Here is a 15,462-nt window from a genome sequence, read left to right as displayed (position 1 = left end):
CCAACCCGTCGCGATGGCTGACCAGGACGATCTGACTCGGCTATGTGATTCAGTTCACCAAGCACCTGCCCAGGTTCAGCGGTGTCCGTTTAACCTCGGTAGGTGGCAAGGGTGCCGCTGCCCTACTTTCTGCAGAAGGACGCGATAGAGCCTGTCCCTCTGGCCGAGATGAAGAGCGGCTTTTACAGCCCCTACTTCATCGTGCCCAAGAAAGACGGCAGGTTGCGACCGATCTTGCACAGAATCAGGCCCTGTACAGGCTTCCGTTCAGGATGCTCATGCAGAAGCACATTCTATCATGCGTCCGGCTCTGAGATTGGTTCACCTGATGGTGGTAGACCTGAAAGATGTGTACTTTCATGTCTCGATCCTGCCTCGTCATAGACCACTAAGGGAAGTGGGCATCCGCATTCTCAACTATCTCAATGACTGGCTGATCCTAGCTCACTCTTGAGATCTGTTGTGTGCACACAGGGACCTGGTGCTCAGCCACATCAGCCGATCGGGGCTTCAGGTCAACTGGGAAAAGAGCAAGCTCGCCCCAGCGCAGAGCATCTCTTTTCTCGGGATGGAGTTGGACTCGTCTCATGAACGAGCACGCTCAGTCGGTGCTGAATTGCCTGATGGCATTCAGGAGGAGAACAGCGGTCCGACTGAAACAATTTCAGAGGCTCCTGGGGCATATGGCATCCTCGGCGGCGGTCACGCCCCTTGGTTTGATGCATATGAGATCACTTCAGCACTGGCTTCTGACTCGAGTCCCGAAATAGGCATGGCACCACGGCACACATCGTGTGGCTATCACGCTGATCTACCGCCGCTTGTTCAGCCTCTGGACGGACCTGGCATTTCTACGGGCAGGGTTTCCCCTAGAGCAGGTCTCCAGGTGAGTCATTGTCACGACAGACGCCTCCAAGTTGGGCTGGGGCGCCATTTGCAATGGTCACAGCCACAGGTTCCTGGACAGGCCCTCATCTGTGTTGGCATATCAACTGCCTCGAGTTGCTTGCGGTACTGCTAGCCCTGTGGAGGCTTTGGCCATTGATCCAGGGCAAGCATATGTTGGTCCGGACAGACAACACAGCAATGGTAGCATACATAAACCGCCAAGGTGGTTCGTGCTCACCACGCATGTCGCAACTCGCCCGCCATCTCCTCCTCTGGAGCCAGCAGCAGCTCAAGTCGCTGGGGGTCACTCATATCTCTGGCAAACTCAATTGCACATCGGACGCGCTGTCGCAGCAGCTGACACTCAGGGGAGAGTGGAGGCTCTACCCCCAGGTGGTCCGGCTGATTTGGAGTCAATTCGGCAAGGCACAGGTAGACCTGTTTGCCTCCCGGGAATCCTCCCACTGCCCGCTGTGGTATTCCCTGACCAAGGCCCCCCTCTGCACGGACACACTGGCGCACAGCTGGCCACGGGGTCTGCACAAGTATGCGTTTCCCCCAGTGAGCCTACTTGCACAGACATTGTGTGGAATAAGCCTTGAAGTGGTGCCTATTCGCGAATTGGTGTTCTTCCTGAGGCGAAGACCCACAGAGTTATGCAGTCAGGTCGGTGCTCTCTTTCCTGCAGGAGAGGTTGGAGGGGCGGCTGTCCTCCTCCACTTTGAAGGTGTATATAGCCGCTATAGCGGCACACCACGATGCAGTGGACGGTAAGTATTTAGGGAAGCTTCGTGCTCTTAGAGTCATTTGAGCTGAAAGCCCTCTCCTCGAAGACGGCCCTCCTGACTGCGCTCACCTCCATCAAGAGGGTTGAGGACCTGCAAGCATTCTCTATCAGCGATACTGACCCTGAGACCCTGGCCGGGCTGTGTGCCCAAGGTTCCCACTACCCCCTTTAAAGATCAGGTGGTGAACCTACAAGCGCTGCCCCGGGAGGAGGCAGACCCAGCCTTGTCGTTGCTGTGTCCGGTATGCACTTTGTGTCTGCATGGAGAGCTTTAGATGCTCCGAGCAGCTCTTTGTCTGTTTTGGGGGACAGCAGAAGAGGAACGCTGTCTCCAAACAGAGGATTGCCCACTGGATTGTGTACGCCATCACGTTGGCATACCAGGCCCAGGGTGCGCCACCCCCTCTAGGACTATGAGCGCACTCTATTAGGAGTGTAGTCTCCTCCTGGGCCTTGGCCAACGCCGCCTCTCTAACAGACACCTATAGAGCAGCGGGCTGGGCAACACCCAATACCTTCGCGAGGTTTTACAACCTCTGGGTTGAGCCGGTTTCGTCCCGTGTGTTGTCAGGTACGAACAGGTAAGTGGCAGGACAACTGGCCGGGTGTACCATTGGCACACAAGCGCCTTTCCCCTTCCCCAGGGGAAGACGTGCGCTCTTTCATCCATGTGAGTTCCCGGGATCGGTGAACCCTGGATTCCTCCCACAGCACCTGCAGCAAGCAAATTCGGTGGAGGAATTCGACGCCAGGCCCAGTACATGGGTCAGTATGCCCTGTTCAGGTCGGCCCCTGTACTGGGATAGGTGCCCGTATGTGTTGGTTCCATGTCGGTAACCCCATATGACGTAATCTTCCATGGTACGGTCTCCCTGACGGTAGACCCATGTTTCCCCTTGGGCAGAGTTCCCTCTGCCACCAGTTGCCGTGTTTGTAGAGCTTCATCCCCTCTGGGTAGGACCTACCACGAGGACTTCTCCACATGTGACACCGCCGACAAGACTCGGTGAGACCATGTGACATATTTCCACACAATTACCTCCCCTTTGGGCAGGGTGTGTTCTCCATGGTGTCTTTTTCCAAGGACACCTACCCCGACGCAAATACATTTGGCCCCAGCTGGTATCGAGTTCTTTCTCTGGGAGAAGAAAGAAGAGAAAAGGCCGACCTAGCTGGCATGGCCTGTTCCCATTGTGGGCACGTCTGACCCCCCCTTTTGTGCTTTTGGGGGGCGAGGGTCCTTACGACGTACACGGGGTGTTGGGAAGGTTACGATGGGGCCGGTGCACTTGTTACTTGGCACACAGTGGCCTGCCTGCACCTGCACTGCTGATCCACATAACACAGTTCAGCTGTTTGTGGCATTTCGTATAGGGACCCCTAGTGTCACTACATCGACACAATGTTGAGTGAGTGACAGATAGGGAACGTCTAGGTTACTGTTGTAACCCCCGTTCCCTGATGGAGGGAACGAGACGTTGTGTCCCTCCTGCCACAACACTGAACTACCCGCTGTGATTGCCGGGACTCTGTTTCAGCTCCTCAGCACAAGACCTCAGCACAATTAGTGGTTGCACGCCAGCTCCTTTTATACCTGTATGTCCGGGGGAGAGGCATGCAAATTCTACTCGCCAATTTTCATTGGCCTTTTCTCAAAGATCAGAGGTGTTTGAGGCTCCCAAGAGTGACCCCTAGTGTCACTACATCGACACAACGTCTCGTTCCCTCCATCAGGGAACGGGGGTTACAACAGTAACCTAGACGTTTTCAAAGTATTAGTGCAATGACCTTTCTCAGGAAAATATATAATTGTGTTTTGCGCCACTTCATTAACCTCACGGAAATAGAGCCCCTTTTCTCTTCTTCTTCTTTTTTCCATCTTTACCATTATGTTGTTGTCTGCTCAGCTTAGTTGAGATGTTTGTCATAATGTTTTGGTGCCTTGTTTGTTGTATATTTTAAATGTTTGCTATAAAAGAAGCAACAACAACAACAAAATCCCTATATGCATTGTGTGTTCATATTTAAGACATTTAAGACAACATTTGTGGTTAAAACATGTTATGGAGAAATAACACAACACTCTTAGTTTTTTATTTACTTAGTTTTATTAGTTATCATTTACACTGAACACGGAATACAATATTTACAGGATTGCCTCATTCAGAGATAGGCTACATGTTTCCACTCTCTATTGAGCTGAAGCTGTTTTGGGCATCGTTGTGTTTGTGCTGGCAAAATTGCAAAATAGTGATGTAAAACATGCATGCAAGATGTTAGACATGCATGCTAACTCATAAAATGTAATCAAATGTGTCCATTACAGATAGACATTTATTGACAAACAGCTGCAAATGTAATAGTTATTAAAAAAAAAGTGATAGTGTTACCTGTGATTTACAGGAAGGGGGTGGGTGGGGGTTTCGGTTGGATAAGGGTTGCGGTTACTGACCTTGGTGTCCCCTCAAAAAAAAAAAAAAAAAAAAAAAAAAAAATAGGTGCATTACGCCCCTGGACACACACACACACACACACACACACACGTACTCTGCCCAGCCACATAGTGACCAATAAGTGTTGCATTATCAAAACAAACACTGTGTGTGTAGCTGATATTGTAAATCAGTTTTGTTAAATAAGAATGGTTAAAGACAATGTGAAACAGCATTCAAAACACATTCTGCAATACATTCCATAATGTGTATTTTTGTGTCTCCCATAGACATACATTGAAAGAGCCATTTAGAGACTAGAAAACCATAACGACTTGGGCTGTTTTGACTTGGGCCAGAAAACAACCACCCAAAACACCCTAGCAACCACATAGCAACGCACTGGCAACCACTCATAACACATTATCAACTGCATAGCATTGCCTTGACAACTACCCAAAATACCCTAGAAAACACTTAGCAACGCACAAAATACCACTCATAGCATCTTATCAACTGTATAGCAACGCCTGGCCAACCACCCACAACAAGTTAGCAATCTTATAGCAACACACTAGAAATCACTTGTAACACCCTAGCAACTGCATAGCAGCACCCTGTCAACCACCCACAACCCCTTACAAAAAATCTAGAGTTCTGACAAACTTGCTGCAAACACCCTAGCAACCGCATAGCAACACACTGGAAACCACTCATAGCACATTATCAACAACCCAAATCAACTTGGCAACCTTATAGCAATGCACTAGAAATCACTTGTTTTACCTAAGCAACCTCATAGCAACACATTGGCAAACACCCACAACATACTAGCAATCACATAGTAAATGTGGTAGAAACCACTTCTAAAACCTTAGCAACCGCATAGCAATGCCCTAGAAACTACCCATTACACCCTAGCAACCACATTTCAATGTGTTAAAACCACCCGTAACACTTTAGCAACCACATAGCAATGCCCGGGCAACCACCCACAACACCCCAGCAAATGCATAACAATGCACTAGAAACCACTCATAACACCATTGCAACCACATAGCAATGTACTACAAACAACTCGTATCACCTTAGCAGTCACAAAGCAACTCCCCGGCACCCACCCACAACATCTTAGCAACAACATAACAACTAGCTAGAAATCACTTGGAACACCTTAGCAATTGCATAGCAATACTCTAGCAACCACCCACAACACCCTAGCAACAGCATAGCAATGCACTAGAAACCACTCATAACACCTTTGCAACCACAAATCAATGCCCTAGCAATCACCCAAAACAACTTAGCAACCATATAGTAATACTATAGAAACCACTTGTAACACCTTAGCAACTGCATAGCAACGCCCAGACAACCACCCGCAACACCCCAGCAAATGCATAAAAATGCACTAGATACCACTTATAACACCTTTGCATTAGCATAGCAACACCCTAGCAACTACCCAAAACTGCATAGTAGTGATGTCCAATTTGTGAACGAATCATTCTTTTGAACCGGTTCTTTTTAGTGAACGAGTTGAACTAGTTCACCAAATCAGACTGAATCGTTTGAAACAGTTCACGTCTCGAGTCAACACTGATCCACAAGTTACTCTTAACCTGTCTCTCGGATGTGCTTGACACTCCGAATTGAAATGAGCTGATAACCGGGAGTAATATGATCCTAGAACTGGTGATATCTGCTTTTGCCAACTCTGCTTAGCAATTAACCGCTCCAACTAGTTCACAAATCGGACTGAACGCTTGGGTCGCAACAGCTCTTGAGTCAACAGTACGAGTTGCTCGTAACAGTTCTTGAGTCAACAGTACACTGAACTGAGAATCGCCTCTTTCGGAGGTGTCCGACATCCTGAGAACCGATGAGCTGCTGACATTGAGCATGTGTGTGATTAAGGGGCGAAATGTATGTTTCAGGTGTATTTTGCTGAACAACAGAGAGTATAACAAATTAAACATACTGGAAATATGTTTATGACTTGATTGTATTACCGTTTTATCAACATATGAAGATGATCCAGTCTACAGCTCTCGAGTCAACAGTTCACTGATCCGAGGACAGCAGCTCTTGAGTCAACAGTACATTGAGTCGATCACAGCAGTTCACCAGTACACTGAACTGAGAAAAGCCTCTTTCGGACATAATACTGAGAACTGCTGATCAGTGAGCAGCTGATTGCAACGCCCTGGACAACACCCACAACATCCTACCAACCACATAGCAATGTGCTAGAAACCACTCATAACACCTTAGCAACCGTATAGCAACACCCTAGCAATCACCCAAAACTGCATGGCAAATTTAAAGCAACGCACTAGAAACTACTCATAACACCTTAGCAGTAGCAAAGCAACATCCTAGCAACCACCCACAACACCCTAGCTACCATATATTAATGAGCTAGAAACCACTTGTAAAACCATAGCAATCGCATAGCAATGCACTCGCAACCACCCACAGAACCCTAACAACTGCATTGCAATGTTACGGACCATTCCACCCCAATTCAACCACTGCTCCTAACACCATAGCAACCACATAACAATGCGCTAAAACCACTCGCAACCATTTAGCATATTCATAGCAACATCCAAGCAACCACCCACAACATCCTAGCAACCACATAGCAACATGCTAGAAACCACTTGTAACACCTTAGCAATCACATAGCAACAAACTGGCAACCACCGACAACACCCTAACAACTGCATAGCACCACACTAGAAACCACTCATAACACCTCAGCAACCACATAGCAATGCACTAGAAACCACTAATAACACTCGTGCAACTACAGAGCAGCACACTAGAAGCCAATCCTGACACATTAGCAACCGCATAGCAACACCCTGGCAACCAACCATAACACCTTAGCATCCAGGGTCAGAAAAAAATGCCCCTGAATGTGACAGAAAATTGAGAACTTATGTAAGAAATAAGAATTTCTCATGTAAGAAAAAGAGACCTTATAAAATAAATTTCAGAGGAAGAGAAAGTTATTACTTAAGTATATTAAGTTGATGTAAAGTTATGAAAATGTTTTTTTTTTATGTGTACTGATGAATATCATGGACAATAAGACCAGGAACATGTATTTAGTTATTAGGGTCATTCATGTTTTATTTTATGTTGACTTTATGAGCATTTGAGCATTTATATTCCAAGCAACACCTGATACTGAAGAAACAGACCAATGTAAGAAATTCCACAGGGCAACAGTGTGTATTCTGTTCTCATGTGTGTACACAGTCATCAGTGGATGCAATAGCCCTGCCATACACACATAAATGTGTGTGTGTGTGTCGGTGTGTGTGTGTAGCAGTTAGCACTTTCCCTCTGAGTCAATACTGCTTTGCTCCCAGCAGCCCTGTACTAAACTCTGTAGGAGTCAATCAAAACCTGTGTGTGTGTGTGTGTGTGTGTGTGTGTGTGTGTGTGTTTGTTTGTGTGTTTGAGGTTCAGGGCTCTGGACATCAGAGCGCTGTCTTTTGAGTTGATTTACAGAGTGTTGGACACAGGTGACTGTGGTGTCAGCAGCATTTTACTGTCATATGCCGTTTGATGTGTCTCATATTTGTTGTGTTTGTCCTTTTCAACTCTGACCGCTTCATCTTTTCACTCTATTTCTCTCTTCACTTTCTTTCTCTCTCACATCTGACCATGTCAGCTTGTATTGATTTATGTTTGTATTATTCAGACTTTTGTCAGTAGAAAGCTGTCATTTGTGACATTAAAACATAGTTAAAGGGATAGTTCAACCAAAAAATGAAAACTTTTTTTCATATTCAGTGCGTTCGGTGCAAAAACTTTGTTTGCAAACAGTACCTGAAGCACAGGGCCATATAAAGGGAAAGAAATTGTTCAGAAACTTCATTGTTTCTAGTATGTAAAGTGAACATGCTACAGTAGTTTCAGACATGCAGAATAGTGATGTCCAGTTTGTAAACGATTCGTTCTTTTGAACCGGTTATTTTCAGTGAACAAGTTGAAACAGTTCACCAAATCGGACTGAATCATTTGAAACAGTTTGTGTCTTGAGTCAACACTGATCCACAAGTTACTCCAACTTAAACTGTCTCTCGGACGTGCCTGACACTCTGACTCGAAATTACAGATAACCAAGAGTAATATGATCCTAGAACTGGTGATATCTGCTTTTCCTAGCTCTTCTTTCCAATGAACCGCTCCAACTAGTTCACAAGTCGGACTGCATACCCCGGTCACAACTGTTTTCGAATCAACAGTACAATGAGTCTCTCACAGCAGTTCTCGGGTCAACAGTACACTGATCTTAGAATCACCTCTTTCGGAGGTGTCTGACATGCTGAGAAACTGATGAGCTGCTGATACTAAGCATGCATGTGTTGTGTGATTAAGTTGGGTGAAATGTATGTTTCTGGTGTATTTTTCTGAATTGAACATTAATGTTGATAATCTCCTAACAAGGCCACATGTCAAGGTCTGGGTAGATTAGATGGTAAGCGAACAATCAGTTCTCGTAGTCAACGAGTTGAATGCAGGAGAAATGGGCAGGAGTAAAAACCTGAGTGACTTTGATAAGGGCCAAATTATTATGGCCAGATGACTGGGTCAGAGCATCTCTGAGACGGCAAGGCTAGTGGGGTGCTCACGGTCAGCATTTGTGAGTACCTACAGAATATTTGTGAGTACCAAACCACAAACCGGCAACAGGGTGTTGGGCATCCCAAGGCTCATTGATGCGTGAGGGCAACGAAGGCTATCCTGTCTGGTCCAAACGGGAGGAATGTGTCACAACACACAGTGCATCTCACCCTGCTTTGTATGGGGCTGCATAGCCACAGACCAGTCAGAATGCCCATGATGACCCCTGTCTACTGTCGAAAGCGCCTGCAATGGGCACATGAGCGTCAGAACTGGACCTTGGAGCAGTGAAAGAAGGTCGCCTGGTCCGATGAGTCCTGTTTTCTTTTACATCACGTGGATGGCCGGGTATGTTTGCGCCGTTTACCTGGGGAAGTGATAGCACCAGGATGCACTGTGGGAAGATGACAAGCCGGTGGAGGGAATGTGATGAACTTGGCAATGTTCTGCTGGGAAACCCTGGGTCCGGCCATTCAAGTGGACATCAATTTGACACGTGCCACCCACCTAAACATCGTTGCAGACCAGGTACACCCCTTCATGGCAATGGTATTCCCTGATGGCAGTGGCCTCTTTCAGCAAGATAATGCGCCCTGCCACATTGCACACACTGTTCGAGAATGGTTTGAGGAACATGATGATGAGTTCAAGGTGTTTCCCTGGCCTCCAAATTCCCCAGATCTCAATCCTATTGAGCATAGCAACAGTTCTCGAGTCAACAGTACACTGATCTGGGGACAGTATCTCTCGAGTCACCAGTACACTGAACTGAGAATAGCTTCTTTCAGACATGTTCGAAATACTGAGAATTGATGAGTGAGCTGCTGAAGAGCATGCGTTAACTGAGGACTTGAATGAGGGGGCGAAACGTTTCAGTCGAGAGATGTAAATCAATTTTACTATTGAGAATTGTGCATGCAGATTATATTTGAAGTTGTTATGAGCTGGATCATGGTTACTGTAAAAAGGGTGAGTTGATTAAGACTAGTCTATTCACTTTATATGCTTTAGACATGTAGAACATCTGTGTTTGGATAGCAGTGTCAGTATTGGGTGCTTTAGGTGCAAAACTTTAATGTAGGAAACTTATCCAAGATGTAAGATCACTGAATGAAACACTGATGACAATAAACACCCTTTTTTAATGGAATAAAATATAATAATCAGCCATATGTACTCGCATACATTACTGGTCAAAAGTTTTTAAACACTCATTCTTTATTTTATTTTATATATATATATATATATATATATATATATATATATATATATATTATTATTATTTTTATTTATTTTTTTTCACATTTTAGAATAATAGTAAAGTCATCAAAACTATGGAATAACATAAATGGAACTATGGGAATTATGTTGTGTATGTCAAAACTATGTTATATTTTAGCAGACTCTTGACATTTTCTCAACCAATTTCTTGAGGTATCACCCTGGGATGCTTTTTAAACAATATTGAAGGAGTTTCCATCTATGTTGGGCACTTATTGGCTGCTTTTCTTTATTATTTGGTCCAAGTCATCAATTAAAAAAAAAAAAAAAAAAAAAAAATTATTAAATTTTAGTTTTATAATGAAACAAATTAATATGGTGGCACAATTATATTTTTGTCTACAAAATTAATTTCAAACATTTAAGCATACGCCTTCGGATCAAAAGATTTTTAAGTTCATGAGAAACATTTCAGTCAAGTGTTTCAAAACTTTTGACCAGTAGTGTGTCTTTATTGCATGGCATTATGTACAGTGACATCATTACTCGATGACGTAAAATAACTGGTGAATCCGTCAGAAAGAACCGGTTCGTGGAAAAGAATCGGACTTCCCATCACTAATGCAGATGCATAAATGAGATTTGAGAATTACTGCAGTGATTTAAATTCAGGATGTTTCTCACACGAAGCCATCATATTGCTTCAGAAGACTCTGAATATTGGGTATGAGTCTTAAGGACTATTATACTTTTATATTGCTTTATTGTCCTTTTTGGAGCTTGGCAGGCCAGTAACCGTGCACTTTTGTGTCTGTATCAAATCTTCTGCTCTGTACTTAAAACATATAATTGCATGCTTGATTTTTCCTCAAACCTTAAAACTTTTCAACTGAACTACGTGAAGTATTACAAAGAAATCACAACTACGCTTTAATGCGCAACCTTTTATTTGTGTTGCAGGTAACTGAGTCATGAGTGTCCCAATGTTTAGAAGATCAAGGCCCTTGCTTGTACTCGAATTTGTATTCACGATATAACAAGATATAGAGAACTCTCTCTCACACACACACACACACACACACACACACACACACTTTCTCTCTCTCAGGGTTCTGATTGGACTCTGTCAGAGTTGGATGCTCTTTTGTTGGTCGTTACAGTGGGTCACACACTTAGTTTGGTTTCAAGCAGCTTTATCAAGAAAGAACATCAGACGTGATACTTCCTGCTCAACACCCTGTGTCTGGCCATCTTCCAGGACGTCTGCAGGAAGTGCTTCAGAGAGTGGAGACAGAGGGGTGAGGAAGAGGAGCATGGGCCTCTCCTTCCCTCCAGCACTGAGGAAGACTTCTTCTCTCCCTCGTCTTTCTCTCCTGCGGTGGAGCTCGGGATGAGTGCGGGGTCAGAGAGGTGGCTGGCCCTGGCTTGCTGTCAACTGCTGTGGTCACTGAATCAGACTGGAGTGTAGTGGGCGCACCTGCCTGACTTTGGACACTGGCTCAACAGATGTGAGATCAAAGATGGGAGACAGGTGGGTGTCGGGTCACTATGGCGCTGTTTACACCTGGTATTAAAATATGTCTCTCTCTGGTGATCCAATAACAAGTGGTCAGATGAGACACATCGCTGTTTACACCTGTTCGCATAAATGCGTCTCCTGTGATTTGAAACACTATTAGTGTTACATTTAAGCAGTAATGCTACAAGCTATGCATAATTTAAAGTAGTTAAACTACAGGCAAGCTACTCTTTTGAAAAGGTATTAGCTAAACTACAAAATACTAACAAAAGTAGCTAACTACACTGAAGCTACTTAAGGGGGCAATACCTTTATCAATATAACTATTCAATGATGTACTGTTTAATTTAATCAGAGCCATATTTTTCTAGCATACAAAACAAGGGTTTCTGACAGCATTACATTTACACTAAATGCAACTCAAATTCTAGCGCTCATTAGAAATGCTCAGCTTGAACGGCCACCGATACGAACTTCCTATGGCTAGATTGGTGGTCTAATAATTTGGCTGATCACATAAAACGATTGCCTGTTGCAAAAGACGCACTGCACATTTTAGACTTCAGCATCAGTGTCGTGTCATCACGGGTGTGTGGGGAACATGGCTATATGTTGTAAGCCAACAAATTTTATTCGGTATAATGAATATGAAAAGCTTGTGTTTATGGCATTTCACACATAGGCATAAAAATACATAACACACAATAAAATTGACATGTCCCTCGACTCCGTCCGCAATCTTGGATGGATTTTTTTTTCACTGAGCTTATCACAATGCATTGTGGGATTGCGTTATCCATGAGGAATATGTGCAATGTTAACTGTATCCCTTCCTCCCTATCTCCATTCCTATTTCCTTCTTTCCTTCCTTTTTTCCTTCCTTTCTTTCTTTCTTTCTTTCTTTCTTTCTGCATTCATTCTTTCTTTTTCTTCATTCCTTTCCCCTTGCCTTCCTCCTTCTATTCTTTCTTTCTTTCTTTCTTTCCTTCCTTCCTTCCTTCCTGTCTACATTCAGTCTTTTTTCTTTCTTCCTTCCTCCCTTTTTTCTTTCTTTCTCTCTTACTTTTTCTTTGTCTCCCTTCCTCCCTTCCTTGCACCCCTGTTTTCCTTTTTCCTCCATCCCTCCCTCCTCCTTCCTTCCTTTCTTCCTTCTCCTTTCTTTTTCCTTCCTTCCTTCTTTGCTGCCTCCCTCTCTCCCTGCCTCTTTCCTTCATTCCTTTTTTGCTTCCCTTTTTCTTTCTTTCTTTCTTTCTTTCTTTCTTTCTTTCTTTCTTTCTTTCTTTTCTGACTTCATTCCTTCCCTTCCTTCTTTCCTGTCTTCCCTCCCTCCCTTCTTCCTTCCTTCCTCCCTTTCTTTCTTTCTTTTTCTCCCCTTCTTCCTTCATTGCCTCCTTTCTTTCCTCCCTCCCTTCCTCCCTTCTTTCCTTCTTTTCTGCCTCCCTCCCTCCCTTCCTTCCCTTTTCCCATCTTCATTCCTTCCTTCCTTTCTTCCTTCTTTTCTGCCTCCCTCCCAGCCTACTTTCATATTTCCTTCCATCCATCCTTCCTTCCTTTTTTCTTTCTTTCTTTCTTTCTTTCTTTCTTTCTTTTTCTTTGTCTCCCTTCCTCCCTTCCTTGCACCCCTGTTTTCCTTTTTCCTCCATCCCTCCCTCCTCCTTCCTTCCTTTCTTCCTTCTTCCTTCCTTCCTTCCTTCTTTGTTGCCTCCCTCTCTCCCCACCTCTTTCCTTCATTCCTTTTTTCTTTCTTTCTTTTTCTTTTCTTCTTCTTTCCTTCTTTTCTGACTCCTTCCTTCCTTCCTTCTTTCCTGTCTTCTTCCCTCCCTCCCTCCCTCCCCCCCTTCCTTCCTTCCTTCCCTCCCTCCTTTCTCCCTCCCTCCCTCACTTTTTTCTTTCTTTCTTTCTTTCTTTTTCTCCCCTTCTTCCTTCATTGCCTCCATCCTTTCCTCCATCCCTCCCTCCTTCCTTCCCTTTCCCCTTCTTCATTCCTTCCTTTCCTCCTCCTTTTCTGCCTCCCTGCCTACTTTCCTATTTCCTTCCTCCCTCCCTTCCTTCCTTTCTTCCTTCTTTTCTGCCTCCCTCCCTCCCTGCCTACTTTCCCACTTCCTTCCTTCCTTACTTATTGCCTCCCTCCCTGCCTTCATTCATATTTCCTATATTCCTTACTCTCTCTGTCACTCTCAACTGTATGCTTCTTGTTGGCATAGTTTTATGAAAAGAAAACTAATTGCTACTCTGCAGATAAGTTTTAAAGCATTTTAATTAGTTATTTGGAATTGTATTAATCATTCAGGTTCTTTTAAAAATGAATTTGTCACACCAGAGGACTTTTTAAATGGACTGCCAAAAAAAAAGCTTAGAGGTTATTAAAAATACATTTACATATTTGAATCGCGATATTGACATATATTTGTCAACCACCCCAAAACCACCACCACTTCTTTCCTAGTTTGTTACATTCATATCCCCCAAAATTCCAGCATCTAAACACACTTCACCCCGGGTGATAATCTCCGTCTTCTGGAGTATGTTGTCATCCGTGGGCCTCTGGAATCTCCACACACATACTCGCAGGCAGATGGTCTGGCTGCCACAGTCAACAGTCTGTGCCAGCCATTTTTCTGCCCCATTAGCCAGGTCCCAGCCAATCAGAGAGCAGCTTGATCACACACAAAGACATTCAAGTATGATGGAGAAATCACCAAACTTCTCATTCCTATGGCTAACTGGCCTCATTTAGCAGCACAATTCCAGTAACAAATGCAATTCAATAGATGTTTGATACAATATCAAGGTCTGGCATTGTTCAAAACTACTTGAACATGATTAAAACTACAGTTTCCTCTTGTTACAATATCACCACAATTAAAATTCACCATGATGCTGCTGAATTCATGTTTTAATTGCCCTTGAGTGCAAATGTTTGTTCTAAATGTACGTATAGCTTGTGAAAAGCTTCACTGACAATTGCCAGTTATGGTTAGCATGTAGCCCACTGCACAGCACAACACTGCACAAACATTCAATGTCGATGGCGACAGACGCTGTCAAGCTCTAAAAAATAAAAAAAGCAACTAAAAATATGACGTGTGCTACATTCCAAGTCTTTTGAAGCTATATAATATATTTGTTCATCCTACAGGAGGAACAGACCAAAATGTAAATAATAATTCATTGAATATCTTCCCCATCGCAGTGTCTCTCAAATATCATTTGTGCATCACATGCATTTTCAAACTTGGCATAACATGTTTGCTTACAATACATGCAAGAACCAATGCCATTTGAAATCATTAATGTCAAACGTTACATGTCGTGTGAATAAGATTTGAAAGCTACAGTTGAGGCCAAGATTGTAAGTTGTTCCGGGGTTAATACAAGTTAAGCTCAGTTGACAGAATTTGTTGCATAGTGTTGATTACCACAAAAATAATGTAAAGTTATCACTCTAAAAATCATGGTTACATTGATGCACTTACAATGGAAGTGAATGGGGCTATTCCATAAACTTTAAAAGTATAGGCACAGGATATAAACATTATACATGTTAACATGATAAAATTGCTTACTAATTGCTTACCAGCCTTTTCTGTGTAAAGTTATATCCAATATTACAACTTAATTGTCATGATGCCGGTAAACTTAGTAATCTGGTAAAACCTTAAAAGTGATAAAATAATGTTTACATCTTGCGGCTATAGTTATGAAACAGTGTGTATTTGAATGTTTATGGATTGGCCCCATTCACGTTTGGCCCCATTGTACACTGGTGAGCCAAAACATTATGACCACATGCCTAATATGCTGTTGGTCCTCCGCGTGCCATCAAAACAGCACAGAACCGCCAAGGCATGGACTTTACAAGACCCCTGAGGGTGTCCTGTGGTATCTGACACCAAGACATTAGCAGCAGATCCTTCAAGTCCTGTAAGTTACGAGGTGGAGCTGCCGTGGATTGGACTTGTTGGTAAAGC

The 15,462-nt window shown here is 43.9% G+C and overlaps 1 pseudogene; it reads left to right on the top strand.

Moving 5' to 3' along the window:
• Positions 1-15,462, top strand: part of LOC127412651 (GPI ethanolamine phosphate transferase 2-like) — a 180,655-nt pseudogene that overhangs the window by 64,834 nt on the left and 100,359 nt on the right.

The sequence above is a fragment of the Myxocyprinus asiaticus genome, chromosome 22 (genome assembly GCF_019703515.2).
Source record: "Myxocyprinus asiaticus isolate MX2 ecotype Aquarium Trade chromosome 22, UBuf_Myxa_2, whole genome shotgun sequence".
NCBI classification, from domain to species: Eukaryota; Metazoa; Chordata; class Actinopteri; order Cypriniformes; family Catostomidae; genus Myxocyprinus; species Myxocyprinus asiaticus.
The sequence above is the reverse complement of the archived record's forward strand: the minus strand, read 5'-3'. Positions and strand labels throughout refer to the sequence as shown.